Below are 18,603 nucleotides of genomic sequence, written 5' to 3' on the forward strand. Positions count from 1 at the left end.
TCTGTGGGGTCGGTTGTGATATCCCCTTTATCATTTTTTATTGTGTCTATTTGATTCTTCTCTCTTTTCTTCTTTATTAGTCTTGCTAGCAGTCTGTCAATTTTGTTGATCTTTTCAAAAACCAACTCCTAGATTCATTGATTTTTTGGAGGGTTTTTTGTGTCTCTATCTCCTTGAGTTCTGCTCTGATCTTAGATATTTCTTGCCTTCTGCTTGCTTTTCAATGTGTTTGCTCTTGCTTCTCTAGTTCTTTTAATTGTGATGTTAGAGTGTCAATTCTAGATCTTTCCTGCTTTCTCTTGTGGGCATTTAGTGCTATAAATTTCCCTCTACACACTGCTTTAAATGTGTCCCAGAGATTCTGGTATGTTGTATCTTTGTTCTCATTGGTTTCAAAGAACATCTTTATCTCTGCCTTCATTTCGTTATGTACCCAGTAGTCATTCAGGAGCAGGTTATTCAGTTTCCATGTAGTTGAGCGGTTTTGATTGAGTTTCTTAGTCCTGAGTTCTAGTTTGGTTGCACTGTGGTCTGAGAGACAGTTTGTTATAATTTTTGTTCTTGTACATTTGCTGGGGAGTGCTTTACTTCCAATTATGTCTTCAATTTTGGAATAAGTGTGATGTGGTGCTGAGAAGAATGTATATTCTGTTGATTTGGGATGGAGAGTTCTGTAGATGTCTATTAGGTCTGCTTGCTGCAGAGATGAGTTCAATTCCTGGATATCCTTGTTAACTTTCTGTCTCATTGATCTGTCTAATGTTGACAGTGGAGTGTTGAAGTATCGCATTATTATTGTATGGGAGTCTAAGTCTCTTTGTAAGTCTCTAAGGACTTGCTTTATGAATCTGGGTGCTCCTGTATTGGGTGCATATATATTCAGGATAGTTAGCACTTCCTGTTGAATTGATCCCTTTACCATTATGTAATGGCCTTCTTTGTCTCTTTTGATCTTTGATGGTTTAAAGTCTGTTTTATCAGAGACTAGTATTGCAACCCCTGCTTTTTTTTGTTCTCCATTTGCTTGGTAGATCTTTCTCCATCCCTTTATTTTGAGCCTATGTATGTCTCTGCATGTGAGATGGGTCTCCTGAATACAGCAAACTGATGGGTCTTGACTCTTTATCCAATTTGCCAGTCTGTGTCTTCTAATTGGACCATTTAGTCCATTTACATTTAAGGTTAATATTGTTATGTGTGAACATGATCCTGCCATTATGATATTAACTGGTTACTTTGCTCGTTAGTTGATGCAGTTTCTTCCTAGCCTCAATGGTCTTTACATTTTGGCATGTTTTTGCAATGGCTGGTACCGGTTGTTCCTTTCCATGTTTAGTGCTTCCTTCAGGGTGTCTTGTAGGGCAGGCCTGGTGGTGACAAAATCTCTAAGCATTTGCTTGTCTGTAAAGGATTTTATTTTTCCTTCACTTATGAAACTTAGTTTGGCTGGATATGAAATTAAAGAAATTCTTTTCTTTAAGGATGTTGAATATTGGCTCCCACTCTCTTCAGGCTTGTAGAGTTTCTGCCAAGAGATCTGCTGTTAGTCTGATGGGCTTCCCTTTGTGGGTAACCCGACCTTTCTCTCTGGCTGCCCTTAAGATATTTTCCTTCATTTCAACTTTGGTGAATCTGGCAATTATGTGTCTTGGAGTTGCTCTTCTCGAGGAGTATCTTTGTGGTGTTCTCTGTATTTCCTGGATTTGAATGTTGGCCTGCCCTACTAGGTTGGGCAAGTTCTCCTGGATAATATCCTAAAGAGTGTTTTCCAACTTGGTTCCATTTTCCCCCTCACTTTCAGGCACCCCAATCAGACGTAGATTTGGTCTTTTTACACAATCCCATACTTCTTGCAGGCTTTGTTAATTTCTTTTTCTTCTTTTATCTTTTGGTTTCTCTTCTTGCTTCATTTCATTCATTTGATCCTCAATCGCTGATACTCTTTCTTCCAGTTGATCAAGTCGGTTACTGAAGCTTGTGCATTTGTCACGTATTTCTCGTGTCATGGTTTTCATCTCTGTCGGTTCGTTTATGGCCTGCTCTGCATTAATTATTCTAGTTATCAGTTCTTCCACTCTTTTTTCAAGATTTTTAGTTTCTTTGCGCTGGGTACGTAATTTCTCCTTTAGCTCTGAGAAGTTTGACGGACTGAAGCCTTCTTCTCTCATCTCGTCAAAGTCATTCTTCGTCCAGCTTTGATCCATTGCTGGCAATGAGCTGCGTTCCTTTGGAGGGGGAGATGCGCTCTTATCTTTTGAATTTCTAGCTTTTCTGCCCTGCTTTTTCACCATCTTTGTGGTTTTATTTGCCTCTGGTCTTTGATGATGGTGACGTACTGATGAGTTTTGGTGTGGGTCTCCTTCCTGTTTGTTAGTTTTCCTTCTACCAGTCAGGATCCTCAGCTGTAGGTCTGTTGGAGATTGCTTGAGGTCCACTCCAGACCCTGTTTGCCTGGGTGTCAGCAGCAGAGGCTGCAGAAGATAGAATATTGCTGAACAGTGAGTGTACCTGTCTTATTCTTGCTGTGGAAGCTTCCTCTCAGGGGTGTACTCCACCGTGTGAGGTGTGGGGTATCGGTCTGCCCCTAGTGGGGGATGTCTCCCAGTTAGGCTACTCAGGGGTCAGGGACCCACTTGATCAGGCAGTCTGGCCGTTCTCAGATCTCAACCTCCATGTTGGGAGATCCACTGCTCTCTTCAAAGCTGTCAGACAGAGTTGTTTGCCAAGGTCTGCCGAGGTTTCTGCTGCCTTTTTGTTGTTGTTGTTGTTGTTGTTTAGCTGTGCCCTGTCCCCAGAGGTGGAGTCTACCGAGACAGGCAGGCCTACTTGAGCTGCTGTGTGCTCCACCCAGTTCGAGCTTCCCAGAGGCTTTGTTTACCTACTTAAGCCTCAGCAATGGCAGGCGCCCCTCCCCCAGGCTCGCTGCTGCCTTGTGGTTAGATCGCAGACTGCTGTGCTAGCAATGAGGGAGGCTCCATGGGCAGGGGACCCTCCCGGCCAGGTGTGGGATATAATCTCCTGGTGTGCCTGTTTGCTAAGTATTGGGGTGGGAGTTACCCATTTTTCCAGGTGTTGTGTGTCTCAGTTCCCCTGGCTAAGAAAAGGGATTCCCTTCCCCTTTGCGCTTCCCAGGCGAGGCAATGCCTCGCCCTGCTTCAGCTCTGGCTGGTCGGGCTGCAGCACCTGACCAGCACCGATTGTCCTGTACTCCCTAGTGAGATGAACCCAGTACCTCAGTTGAAAATGCAGAAATCACCTGTCTTCTGTGTCACTGGCTCTGGGAGCTAGAGACTGGAGCTGTTCCTATTCAGCCATCTTGCTCCGCCCGGTCTCTGCATGTGTAGTTTTCAAATTTTTAAGTCAATTAATTTCTTCGACAAATGTATATATGGATATATATACATATGTATAAGATAATATGATTATACAAATTATATATGTACACAAATGCCACTATGGTACCTGTGATAAGAGGGTGGAAGGGGTGGATCCGTTGTTACTTGCATAGGTTTATAAACAAGGTCTCAGGTTGATGCTTGTTTGTGATAACTTTTGAGAATGGATAGAAAGCACTGCCTATACTTAGAGGATTTTTTTTTTTTTTTTTTTTTTTTTTTTTTATATCACAAATCATCGGGAGTAGGCTATCATGAAAACATTTGTCTGTCACCATGGACCCCAACACATTCTGCAGAGGCAATCTGAACTAAGTCAAGCTTTCCCCTTAGGCATTTCTCTCAAAGATTTACACAATATATTCCTTTTAACTTGACTTGGAAGTTTATCTTTCCTCTGGAAGATTAAATCTAGTGGCAATGCCAGAAAACTGAAGTAAATAAAATAGCCACAGTAGAATCCCTAGCTTCAGTGTCAAATCCGGAAGAATGTATTTCTTGAAATTGCAATGTGTGTCTGATTTCTATAACTATGTGGAGGTAATTAATATTAATAAATGTAATAGTGTTTTTATGAGTGGACATGGAAATATTTCAGTATTTTAGTAGATAATAAACTGGCATTTTAATATGTTGATATAAAATAATATTTTCTCTCTGTCCTGGGAACATTTGTGCATAGTGTGCTTTTGTTTTTTGAAAGTTTAACCAATTCCACATGGGGAAAAATATCTATCATTTATTCACTTTTCAAAGTAAATTAATTATGTTTCAATTTATCTATATCTGTCATTTTATGAATTTGAATATTTACTTATGTTTTCAGTCAAGGCTTAGGCCATAAGCATTTGTGGGAGTTGGTAAGTCTGTTTTTTTGTGTGTGTGTCTGATGCTGGACTTAGGAGTCCACAGGGCCAGCAGTTAAGAGGAGATGGTGGGTGTAAATTTGTATTAGTCTGCATTGCTCTAAAGAAAAACCTTAGGCTGAGTAATGTATAAAGAAAAGAGATTTATTGGACTTATAGTTTTTCAGGTCGTACGAGAAGCATGGCACTGGCTTCTGTTTCTGGTGAGGACCTCAGGAAGCTTCCACTCATGATGGAAGGTGAAGAGGAACTGACATCACATAGTGAGAGCAGAATGAAGCAAGACACAGAAGGGAGGTGCCAGACTCTTTAATAATCAGTTCTTGCAGGAATAAATAGTGAGAACTTGTTATAGAGAGGATGACACAAGGCTATTCATGAGGGATCCACCCTGAGGACCCAAACACTTCCCACCAGATTCTACCTCCCATCTTGGTGATCCAATTTCTACATGAGGTTTTGAGGAGACACAAATCCAAACTATATCATTTCACCTTGGGCCGCCCCCAAATCTTGCATCCTTCTTACATTGCAAAATACAAGCACCCTTCCTCAATCGTCCCCAAAAGTCTTATTTCAGTACCAACTCAAAAGTCTTGACTCTCAAGGCTTTAGACTTATTTACTGCAAGTTCCTTCCAGCTCTGTGCCTATAAGTTCAAAAACAAGTTATTTACTTCCAACATACAATGGTGGTAGAGGCAGAGAATAAACTTTCCCATTCAAAAGGGAGAAATCAAACAAACAAAAAGGGTAACAGGACACATGCAAAACCTAGCAGGTCAGATATTAAATATAAGTTCCAAAATGATCTCCCTTGACTCCATGTCAGACATCTTGGGCACGCTGGTGTAAGAAGTGGGCTCCCAAGGCCTCAGGCAATTCTGTTTCCCCAACTTTGCTGTGTGTAGGCCATGTGGCTATTCTCAGGGTTTGAGGCAATTGCCTGCAGCTTTTCCAGGCTAAAGTGTGCATGCTGCTGGTGGCTCTAACTTTCTGGGGTCTGGAGGGATGTGGCTCCATTCTCACAACTCTTGTAGGCAGTCTCCCAGTGGGAACTGTTTGTGGCACCACCAATCCCACATTTCACCTCAGTACTGCCTTAGTAAAGCTTCTGCAGAAGTTCTGTCCCTATGGCAGGTTTCTCTCTGCGCACCCAGGTTTTTCCATACATCCTCTGAAATCTGGGTGGAAATGGCCAAGCTTCGACCATTCTTGCATTCTAGGCACCTAAAACTTAATCCCACATGGAAGCTGCCAAGGCTTATGGCTTGTGCCCCTACAAAGCAGTTATCCAAGCAGTACCTAGAACCCTTTGAGCCGAGCCTAGATCCAGAGCAGCCTATTCAGTGGTTTGGTGGGGAGCAGCACTCTGAGTTAGCACAGGCAACCTGGGCTTGCCACTTCCCCATACCATTCTATTCTCCTAGGCCTCTGCTCAGTGCTGAGAGGGGCTGCCTTAAACATTTCTGACGTGCCCTCAGGGATTTTTACCCATTACCTTGACTATTAGCACCTGACTTGCTTTTAGTCATAATAATTTCTCTAGCAAGTTGTTGCTTCCTAGTCCCCTTGGATTCCTGTCCTGAAAATGCTTTTTCCTTCTTTACCACATGACTAAGTTTCAGATTTCCCTGATTTATACACTCTGTTTTCTTTGTAATTACAAGATCCAACTTTATATCATTCCTTTGCTCCCATGTCTGATCATAGATTGTTAGAAGTAGCCAGGCCACATTTTGTATGCTTTAGCATTTAGAAATTTCTTCCGCCAGATAACCTAAATCATCATTCTTAGGTGTGGCCTTTCACAAAGCCTTAGGACATGCAAACAAAGCAGACACGTTCTTTGCAGAGGCAGAACAAGGACGGCTTATTTTTTTCAGTTCCTTATACATTTCTCGTTTCCATTTGACACTTCATCAGCATGGCTTTTACTGTCTATATATCTATCAGCATTTTGGTCACAACCACTTAACCAGCCTCAAAAAATTCCAAACTTGCCCTTATCGTCCTATCTTCTTCTGAGCCTTCTGAATTCTTCCAACTTCTGTCCGTTACTTAGTTCCAAACGTCTTTATACATTTTTTGGTATCTGTCTGGTATTTTCAGGAAATACATTTTTTCTGGATTTGACACTGATGCTAGGGATAGTAACGCCCCATTCATCAGTACCAATTTGTTATTTTAGTCTATCTGTGTTGCTATAAATAAAACACTGAGGCTGGGTAATTTATAAAGAGAAGAACTTTGTCTTGTTCCCAGTGCTGCAGACTGTGTGAGAAGCATAGTGTCAGCATCTGATTCTGGTGAGGGCTTCAGAAAGCTTCCCACTCATGTTTCAAGACCAAGGGGAGCAGGGATCACATGGCAAGAGAAGAAGAAAGTGAGACCGAGAGGAAGGAGGTACCAGAGTTTTTTTACATAACCAGCTCTCCCAGGAACTAACAGGCTAATAACTCACTCCTTTCAGTGAGGATGGCACTTCCCCCCTCAAAATCTCCCAAAAGAACACTTCTTGTGGAATACAGTCTCTGAAAACGTGCATATTACTTAGTTTCCCCCATTGAAAGGAAGAAAACCAGCAGATCACACACCACTGCACTAGCATAAACGGAAGACAGGACCAAAATACTAAGCGATGTAGACCCGCAAGAGATAGTGTTCCTACAAAATAAGAATAATTCAGAATTTCATTTACAATATAACTTATATTTTATTGCTATAAAAATAAAGTTTATTTCAACCTCTACAAAAGGACAATTCAGAATAAAATCTTAGAGTTTGTTGCCCAGTTTTTTCCCCTACCTCCCTCCCTTACCTTCTCTTCCTTACTTCACTCATTCCACTCCACTTCTGTTATGCTTGCCTCTTTGCTATTCCTGTAGCCATTCTCATAGTGAGCAATGTGTGCTGGTCCTTCTGACGGGAACATTCTTACAGCAGAAATCTCCACATTTGTTATTTGTGTCCTTGGGGTCTTTTTTAAGAAGGCCCTACCATCACTTCCAACTTCCATTTGTAATACAATATTTTTCATAACATTAATATCCATGTAATGTACTATATATTTTACTTATTTATCTTGTCTAGAGTCTGTCTCCACTCATTGAAGAATGTGCTCAATGAGAATAATGTGTTTGGCCGGGCGCGGTGGCTCAAGCCTGTAATCCCAGCACTTTGGGAGGCCGAGACGGGCGGATCACGAGGTCAGGAGATCGAGACCATCCTGGCTAACACGGTGAAACCCCGTCTCTACTAAAAAAATACAAAAAACTAGCCGGGCGCGGTGGCGGGCGCCTGTAGTCCCAGCTACTCGGGAGGCTGAGGCAGGAGAATGGCGGGAACCCGGGAGACGGAGCTTGCAGTGAGCTGAGATCCGGCCACTGCACTCCAGCCTGGGCAGCAGAGCGAGACTCCGTCTCAAAAAAAAAAAAAAAAAAAAAGAGAATAATGTGTTTGCCTGTTTTTATTCATGGATCTATTCCAACCTTTATGATAGTATGAGGGCACCCAAGACATGGTATGTCGGTTATATATATATATATATCTGGATGGATGTATGGCTTGACTGCATGCAAAACAGTATACGTAACAAAATTAATGAATACCAGAAATATTTTTACAAATTTACTTTGATAAATAATTTTCAATGCAAACAGGAATTGTGAATGCATTGATGAAAATAGGAATTGTGAATGCATAGCTTTAGTCACTTTGCTTTATTGCTATGAATAAAGTAGCTAAAACAAACTGACTTGATTTTCCTGTTTACTTAGAGTTACAAGGTTAGTCATGTGTGCATGTGCATATGTGTATGCCCAGTGAAATTTAGTGTCTCAAATAATTAAATATAATTAAGGTCCATGTAATAGGACATTTAAAATAATTTTCTGTTATTAGTGCATAAATGTAAACTTGCAGTTTCTTTACTATAATTTTCTTTTTTTGAAGAAGTAGTGACAGGATCATCCTCTGTTGCTCAGGCTAACTTCAGCCTCAAACTCCTGGGCTCAAACAATTCTCCCACTTCAGCCTCCTGAGTAGCTGGGACCACAGGCATGCATCACCACACCTGGCTATTTTTTTTACTTTTGTAGAAACAGGATCTCACCACCTTTCCCAAGCTGGTCTTGAAATCCCATGCTCAAGTGATCCTCCCACCTTGGTTTCCCAAAGTAGTAGGATCATAGGCATGAGTCACTGTGCCTGGCCTATTTTCTTATTTAATTAATGTTAATTTTTTACTGTGAATAATACAAATATTTGTTGATGCCACAATTTAAACCTACTTTAAAATGAAGGTTTTTGTACACAACAGTAAGGCATTTTAAAACCAATACAATATGATTTACTCTGTTTAATTATATGTTATGCAGAATTTAACTATTTGATAATCAGCATAATAGATTAAAAACCAGGTCAACCTTGTTTAGCCTTGTCTATTTGGTTGGTGCAAAGGTAATTGCAGTTTTTGCAATTACTTTTAATGTCAAGAACCATAATTACTTTTCACCAACCTATAATAAATTACTATAAAATACACACCTGTCTATCTTATTGTAAACATTTTGCTGAAAATGTGTATGTGCACATGCATGTAAAGTCCAGGATAAACTGACATCTGTACTGTACTGATTCCTTAAGTACATATTTTACCACCTATAAATGCCATAATTTATCTTTGAACTAATTGTCCAAAATATAGTATCTGATTATTCAGATGCAATCTTGACTCTAATATGGGAAAATATTCTTAAAGAAATAATATGCATTTGTCTACCTACCTACCTACCTATTAAGAATATGAAACAGTTTGATTAATATATATGTTACATTTTTCTTTCCAAAATTGGATACTGGGAATTAAACTGTGTTCATAAGTATGCCTAAATTTGCATTCACCCATGATTATTTTTAGTGAGGGATAGAGGAAATCCTTTTAATTTACACAAATAATAGAAGTGGCAAGTGGAACAGATGTGTGATCTTATCCTTTTGCTTGTACAGTATTCCATTAAAATTTTATGGTTTTAAACAATAACTTTACTTCTACCCTCAACCTGTCTTTTCTCATTTTATCATTAAGGAAACAAATATCTAACCAACAACACTGGGAAGAGAAAGTTGTGAACGGAATATGTACTAGGGTGTTTTTCTATATTTCCTACAGAGACATATACAATGAAAACAAAATTAACTGTGAACTCTTATTGTTCTATAACTATTAAAGTAATGCCCACAGATTTGTTGTTCTTTTGTTCTTAGCAGGAAATCATTAATGTGTTCTCTTAGAAACAAGAGTGCTGGGGCTATAGTAAGACTTGAATAATGTTAAGTTCTTGGAATGAGTTAAGACTTGAATAAGTTAAGTCCAATAAAACTTGGAAAGCTTCATATTCAACTTTGAAAGAAAGAAAAATATTTTAAAAAATAAGTGAGAGGAATGCAGTTTTATTCCTATAAATCAATGTAACCTATTAGTATAATAAAAGGAAACAGTGTCAAAGATAAATAGTATGGGATCAAATGGAACTTGAAAGTAAATTGATTCAGGACTGTAGTTTTTTCCTTTAAGAAGAAAAGTTTGTATGGGGAAAGAAAGATAGGGAGCAACAATTTTCCAATAACATAGGTACTAATTACCTTTGTTCCTAAAAATATTTTTCCCAAAATATATATAGATATTCACTTATGTATATATGCATGCTCCAAGTATGTGTTGAGTGCTAACTTTACGACAAGCACTGGGTTATATGTTGGGAATAATAAAAAAGTATAAAACATGCCCCCTGCTTCTGCACAGGATAGTGGAGAAGCTAAGACAGAGCCATGTGAATTAAGTAGAGGAGAACCCTTTATGTGTGAGAAATAACCTTGTGCAGGGCATAGAGAGGCAAAGAGGGCATAGGGCAAGGAGAAATTAATTTAGTTTCCCCAGGGATTAGGTTTCAACGACAAGGTGAAAAGTTGTTCTGAATCTTAAAAGATTACCCAATGATCAAGAAGTTGAGGATTTAGGTTGCAACATGAAAAGTGTAGATTTTTTTTTTTTTTTGGACAGAGTTTTGCTGTGTCATTCAGGCTGGAGTGCAGTGGCAAGATCTCAGCTCACTGCAACCTCTGCCTTCCAAGTTCAAGCTATTCTCCTGCCTCAGCCTCCTGAGTAGCTGCAATTACAGGCACTACATCAGCAAATTTTTGTACTTTTAGTAGAGACGAGGTTTTGCCATGTTGGCCAGGCAGGTCTCCAACTTCTGATCTCAGGTGATATCAGTGTATGTTATGATGCATATTTATATCAGTGTATATTCTGATAGTTATAGCATAAGGTATTGAAAAGAACTCAGATTTATATGGAGGAGATGTCAAACATTAAGAGTTTAGGATTTCAAGCAGGGTATCAAAACTTTCTGTAAAGTTCCAGATATTTAAGCTTTGTAGGCCACACAGTCCCTATCATAGCTACTCAACTCTGCCATTATAGACCAAAGCAACTACATACAATTACAAATGAATGGGCATGGCTGGTTCCAGGAAAACTTTGCAAAAACTGCTGGAAGCCAGAGTTGGCCCACGCATCATAGTTTACTAGTTCCTGATTTAGAATGTGAAGAAGCTATGAATTTTTTTTTAAATTACATTTTGGAGTATAAATCAGATTTTTAAGCATATTGCTAGGGTTCGGGATTCTAGTGAAGTAATCACCAAAATAGTGGATATAGTACTCAATAGGAAGCTTTTCAACTCTTACTCTTCTCCCTCCATTCTTCCCTTTAGAGTCCCCTGGTGTCTATAGTTTCTGTCCTCATGCACATGTGTACCCATTGTTTAGATCCCATTTATAAGTGATAACATGCAGTATATAATTATCTGTTTCTGTATTAATTCACTTAGGATAATAATCTCAAAGTCCATCCATATTGGCTCAGAGGACCTGATTTCATTATTTTTCATGGCTGTGTAGTATTCAGTTGTGTATAAATAACACGTTTTCTTAATCCAATGCACAATTGATGGATGCTTAGGTTGATTCCATGACTTCACTATTGTGAATAGTGCTGTGGTAAACATATGAGTGCGGGTGTCTTTTTGATATAATGATTTCCTCTGGGCAGAAACCCAGTAGTGGGATTGCTGGGTCAAATGGTAAATCAAATTTTAGTTCTTTGACAAAGATCCATAATATTTTCCATGGGCAAAAGATATGAATAGACACTTCTCAAAAGAAGACATACAAGCAGCCAGGCAGCCAGTGAACATATGAAAAAAGTGCTCAACAGCACTAATTATCAGAGAAATGCAAATTAAAACCACAATTAAATACCATTGCATATCAGTCAGAACAATTACTATTAAAAAATCAAAAAATAGATGTTGGAAAGGCAGTGGAGAAAAGGAAATGCTTAAACACTGTTGTTAGGGGTGTAAATTAGCTCAACGCTCATGAAAAAATGTCAAGCATGGATGGGGTATAATCATGCCTATGTTGGAAGAAAATTACTCTGAAACAGGTATAAAAAGTTTGTGAGTGATGTGGGAATGCAGGTGTGCAGAATACTTAGAAGACAGAAGCTCAGGACTAAATATCTGTCTGAATAATATAGGAGTACTGGATATAGGCAGACTAGATATGTGAAGTATAAAGGAGATAAGATCTATACAATTTAGTGATGGATGGAGATTGAAGTTAGGAGAATAAATAAGATAGGAAGACGCTAGTTTTATGACTCAAATGACTTGGAGGATAGCACTCTTCAAAGGGAAAGGGTTAGAGAAGAAAGAATATTTTGTGGACGTGATTTGCATTCATACTGGGAGAAGTATCACAATAAAAATGATGATTATATTTAATTTTTATCTTTACATTTGATGGATCTTTCTGATGGTCATTTGTGACTTGAAGAGAGATTCTTGGCTAGAAATTACTCCTTAAGTACAGCTGCATGCCCCTTTATCTGCAGGGAATGTGTTCTAAGATCTTGTTGGATGTCTGAAACCACAGAAAGTACCAAACTTTATAATTACCAAGTTTCTCCTATACATACAAACCTATGATAAGTTTAATATACAAATTAGGCACAATAAAAGATTAACAACAATTACTACTAATAAAGTAGAGTACTCATAACAATATGCTGTCACAAAAGTTACGCGAATCTGGTCTCTCTCTCAAAATATCTTATTGTACTGTAATCACTTATTTTCTGACCTTGGTTGACCACATGTACTTGAAACCATGGTGGTAAAACTATGCATAATGGGGCACTACTGCAGTGATGAGCTTGTAGGTGGTATTTGGTGATATTTAAAGTAATTTTCAAATGAGCTGAAAAATTTAAGAGTGGAAAGAGAAGAAGTCCAAGGACAGAGTCGTGAACAAAACTACTCTTAGGGATTGCAAGGGAGGCACAGCAAAGCAGACATAAGAAGAAAATTTACAGTCAAGATGTATTTATGTAATATAGAATAAATCATTAGTATACAGAATAACTATCATTTAAATAGAATGCTATTAAGTTATGGCTAGTAACTATTTATGAAACATAACATCAAGGCACTCTAAGAAATGAATCCTAAAATCCAGAAATAAAAAATGACTTTGTTTGTAGCAATTTTTTAAACAATCGATTTAGATATTTTGTTTTTTTGTTCAATCTAATACTTTTTAGAGACTAAATTACTTTTAGAATATTGGTTTGAATGCACTGAAAATATGCATGCTCATTATAAAGAAGTTTTAAGTCATGCATAATAAAAGATGACCAAAGCATCAAAATTAGAAATCATATTATTAAATAACCATACATAATTTTAACGTGAGCATTGATTCAATTATCTTGCTGACTTTCTGGGGAAGCAAAGAAATAGAATAAAGTACAGCAGAAAATGAATGAAGATGGAAGACAAAAAGAAATGTAGCTACAAACCATCTCACCTGCACTCCCACAAAAACAGGAGAACATGCCCATTCAGCTTAACTCCCTTAGTATAATTCTATTCCTTCAACTAAGTAAACTTAACATATTCCAGGAACCACCAATGACTATAACATTTTTATACAATTTTTTGTTTATTTTTGTGTTCTTTTTCAAATCACTATTAATTGTATTCTTTCACATATTTTGTATGACTAAACTTTGAAATATGTACTTCTTTATGAAAAAACGATTGACCATTTCAATTATACCATGTAATGTTCTTGTTTCAAATGCAAGTATATCCTTCTTCAGTCACCTATAGAGAATTGTAGAGTACCAACCTCTGTCAGACAGCATATTTTCTCATTACGCAATTATCAATTCTATCTAAATCTCACTTGAGAGATCATTAGAAATATATTTCGAAGTCATCTATGTTTATTACTTACAGCATTTTGACTAACAGCCAAATACAAAATATATTAGCTTTAATCAAAGAATGACAATAATGTTTTAGCACATGACACATCTGAATATTGTTTATCCATCTATGTTAACTTTTTATGAATAATCTCTATTATAGTGGCATTTCTTAAGTAATCTCCATTATTAAAGTTTTGCTTTTAGATTCAGCACCTTCTTAGTTGTTGCTTTTGAAATTTAATAAAATGATCTTAAAATCAAAGGGGATAACAGCTGTGCCAGAATACTGAACAACTGGCAAGAATGTTTAAAAACTTACTGTGTATGAATTGAGAGAATAAATCATAAAACCTCTGAAAACAAGTTGACCTGGAAACTGCATAGGAAAAGGTATGCAGATCAGAACAAAATAAAACTACACAAAAATATGAATAGAACTTAAAATGTGTGAAAAGATTGCATTATGAAGTTAGCATTATTTCAGTGAGAAGTAGATTAGTTATTTAATCAATAGTGAAATTCTCAACACAAACTTTAGTGACATATCAGGCATGTCACAATATACAATCAGAATTTTCCAAATTAGAAATACCTATATATGGTGGATTAAGGAGTATTCAGATACATTAACTATTACAGTCATTTGGAAACTAACAGCTTGCTAAAATCAAGGTTAAGTAGCACAAACTCTGATCCCACAATTAAACAACAGATAATCACTTTCAAAAATGCAAAGTACCTATATATTAACAAATATATATTTATTCATTTAAACACACACACAAACACACACAATTACCCAAAAAAGATACATTGTGAGATGAAGAAGCAAATAAATACCCATCATTAAAGACAGTTTTTTTTTTTTTTTTAAATGTCAAAACCAACAGTAGTAGATATATACCAGTTGATTTGGAGAGATTTCTGCGATTAAGTTAGTTATGAGTAAGATGGCCCAATTTTTTGACAGTCATAATTGATCTTAATTCTTCCTGTATTTTCATATGTATAAATTAAGGGCAAATACAAGAAGGTATCTTAGTGAACTAACATGGATTAATGATGGGTAGCACTTCTAATGAGAAGTAAGAGAAGAGGCTACTTATACAAATTTTAAAAAGGAAAGCAAAAGGAAAAGAACTACTAAAAGAGTAGCACACATGATAGTGTCAGATTTATATATTTATCCATAGATTTAAAGATTATATTTTTAAATGTTTGTATAAAGAAATTTTAAAGGACCATAAAAATTAAAGTTCATTCTTCAATAACTGGAATACTTCTCTGATATTGAGCTGTGTAATTGATCTGTCAGATTTCTTTTTTTTAACTATAGATTTTTACTCCAGGAAAATCAATCAAATGGAATATTAGTTTCAATTCACTTCATAGTGAATATGTTTCTTTCTTTATTTTATGTAGTTTTCTTTTTATATATGCTTAATATTAATATGTATATATCAGTGAATAGAACATATATACATACTTTCCATAATTCCTTCTAAAAATATATCTTTCAGCATATGTCTCCCTCATTTCAAGTATATCAAATTTAGCAAGGGCTGAATAAAGTTACAATATTTTATGAGATTAAATGAAACATATCAAAGATTAAGAATAATGGCAATGTCTCTTACTGTTTTTCAAGAGACACTAATAAGATATTACTTTTGACTCTGCCAAAGATTAAGGGGACTAATCTATAATTTCTAAGAACCATAAAGCATACTAAATAATGCTATCATTAAAGACAATGTCTTTGTCTAATTAGATTGGAAATATATATTTATATATCTGATTATATATGCATACATATATGCTTCTATGATGAGTTCACTACACCTGAAAATTAGATTTCTTGGTAGACTGTGCAAAGCAATTTTAGAGGAGGACAAGCTTGCTGCATCAAACCTCAACTTTGTCTAGAAACCATCGTAACAACCAGAAAGTGACATTGAAGGACAAAATTTGCAGTTTGAGAATGCTAGTATATGAACAAATCCTGTAACAAATTTCCAGTTTTGACAATGGTATCTCTCTAAATTTAGTATAATTTTAAAATCCTTTTATTTTCTTTTAAAATGTTTTATTAATTTTTGAATATGCCCAAATCATTTTTGTTAATTTTAAATACAAATAATAAAACACATAACTGTATATCTTCTTTGAAACGTGGATAATACAAATTCCTAATTTTCAATATTAGATCCCCTGTATGCCTCCTTTCCAATTATTTTTCCCTTTCTCTGTTCAGGAGAGAAATGTTACCCCAATTCTATGTTAACCACTCCCTTTCATTTTTATGTACTTTTGGAATATATACATACATTCTTTTTATTATACTCGGCTTTGCATTTGGAATTGTATATAAATTAAATAATAATGTATGTATTCTACAACTTTCTTTCTTTGGCTCAAATTTTTATTTTGCTTTATGTTATTATTTTTCTTTCCCTTGTAATAACTTTGATTTGTTTGACATTATTTTGCTTCCTTTTTCTACTTTCTTCCTCTAATTTAGAAATTAAATACACTATTTTTGTTTTGTTGAAAATGTTTACCATCAGCATTTCAACATGTATAATTTAAAATATTTAAATTTATTAAATAGCCCTAATATTATTTTGAGAAAAGAAATAAAATCAATAATTTAAATCACCTTTGCACATCAAACTTTGCTATTGTTGTTTAGATATTAGATCTCTATGGCTTCATTTAATCCTACAAAATACTATTACTGTTATTTTCTTCTTATTATTTATTATTATCATAGTTTTGCCTGTTTAGTTATTCATCTCTTAACTTTTGTACATGTTTACTAGGCAATCTCTCTGGAATCTTTTCTTCTGTGTGAGACATATCCATATATTGCTTCTAGAGATTCTGTTGGTTACAAATTCATCAAAAATTATTCATATACCATGTTATGCTTCCCACTATAGCTATAGAAAATTTAACTGTTGATCTAAAGTTATTTCTTTGGAATAAATATAGTTTTTTTCCCCTGGCTGTGGTTAAAATCTTCTTTTGTTCTTTGCTGTTTTGCTATTTCACTCTGGTGTATTTAGGTTTAGTATTTCTTATTTATAATGTTTGAGAGTCATTGAGATTCTCGAATTTGAAAATGTGAGTCTTTCACCAAGTTTTGTCAATGATTATCATTTTAAATGTGGACTCTGCACCATTTTCTCTCTACTTTCCTCCTAGTAGTCTTGCTAGCCAAGTGGTAACTAGATTCTTCCGTACATTCTTAATCTTTCTTTTAGAATTACCACTATAATATATTTTTATTTATCTTCCACGTCAGTCTTTCTCCTAGCTGCATCTAATTAACTAGGCAATTGCCACTGTATTCATCACATGAAACTACTATTTTCCCTCCTTTAACTTCTTTAGTTGTTATTCCAATGTGCTTGACAATTTTATGTCTCTTTTTTCTTTTAAACTCATTTTCTACTTACTATTTTATTTGATCAGTTATATTGCACACACTTATTTGTTGTATTCTTACTGTTAATTTTTATATTCATTGGGTATGACTATACTCTTTTGTATCCTTTTGGTCTTGCTCATTATGCCTTTGTTTCTTGCATATCTAATCTTTGTTAGCTCATGCCCCTTAGGACCTTCATTTGTAATAATGTTTGAGGTCTTGTTTGAAGACTGTGTTCTACCCCCAATAATTTATATTTTGTTTTCCCATTTTCTTGGTGACATTATATGCTTACAATGGCATTTATACACTCATTAGAGTTTTTCAGAAATCTATAAGAACTGTAAATTCAGGTGGCATGCTCAGTTGAGGTTTTTGATTTTGAATTCTTAACGAAGGTATTTTCTCCTGGTACACAATGCAAAGTTTGAGAGAAGAACGTTTCTTGCTGCCCTGTTTTGTGGGTGGATGATTCTTTAGTTTGCAGTCATACTAAGAGGATAGTTTTTACAGGTGTCAGTTTTGTTTTTTGAGTCTTCTATCAGATTTCCCACAAAATCAGTTTCTACACTTTGTCTTCTGCTATATGGTAGCAAAAATTGAAGGTTAAAGTCAATAGAATTTGACAGATGGCTCTTTTAGAATCTTTGCCTCTTTTTACTTTCTATTTGGTCTCTGAGAATTTTTAAGTTATTTTTCATACCATTGATAGATTCAAAGTTATGTTTTTATGTTATGCTTTTTTAATAGTTTCTTGGTATTTTTATTTGTTTTGCAGTGGTGCCATTAGGGTATATCATTCTTTAACAAGAGACTGTTTCAATATGTTCTTTCCATTTCCATTATATTTATGTTTTAATTATCTCATATTTGTATTTTTGTAGAATTCTCCTAAGCAATTAAATAATCCCAAAGTTCCACTTTCCAAATTGCTTTTCTCCTAATTTGTACATCTAATGAGTTCCTGTAAACTTCAAGCTAATATTGATATTATTCAACTCTATTACATAAAATATTTACTTACTGTTATAGGTAAAAATTTACCCCCTCAACACTTAAAGTCCTAACCACCAGAATATCTGAATATGAGCTTATTTGAAGATACAGTCGTTGCAAATATAATTAGTTAAGATGAAGCAATACTTGCATAGAGTAAGCCCTTAATGCCTGCTGTTGTTATAAAAAGAGGAGAAGAGACAGAGACACAGAGCAAAGATTTCTGCATGTGGACGGTGGCAGAGCTCACACTTATGCATTTATAATCCAAAGAAGGTCAAGGGTAACTGGTAACTCTCAGAAGCAGAAAAAGAAGCTTGGGACAGACTCTTCTTCAGAGCTCTGTAGATGGGACTAATTTTGCTGGTATGTGATTTCGAAGTTCTAGTCTCCAGAACTGTGAGAGACCAAATTTCTGTTGTTTTAAACCATCCAAGTTGTGGTAAACTGTTACTGAAGCTATAGAAGACTAATACATTTGCCAAATCTAATGTATCTTTTTACAGACATTTTTCATGAAAAACCATCTAACCAATACTCTCATATGAAAGATCTACCATAATTACACTA

General features: G+C 35.8%; 1 long non-coding RNA gene across 1 annotated transcript in view; it reads left to right on the forward strand.

Annotated features, from left to right (window-relative positions):
• The window catches only part of LOC126954358 (uncharacterized), a 52,972-nt gene that overhangs the window by 15,241 nt on the left and 19,128 nt on the right, over nucleotides 1–18,603 (forward strand). The gene's annotated exons all lie outside the window — the stretch shown is intronic.

Source organism: Macaca thibetana, chromosome 5 (genome assembly GCF_024542745.1).
Source record: "Macaca thibetana thibetana isolate TM-01 chromosome 5, ASM2454274v1, whole genome shotgun sequence".
In the NCBI taxonomy this organism is placed as follows: domain Eukaryota; kingdom Metazoa; phylum Chordata; class Mammalia; order Primates; family Cercopithecidae; genus Macaca; species Macaca thibetana.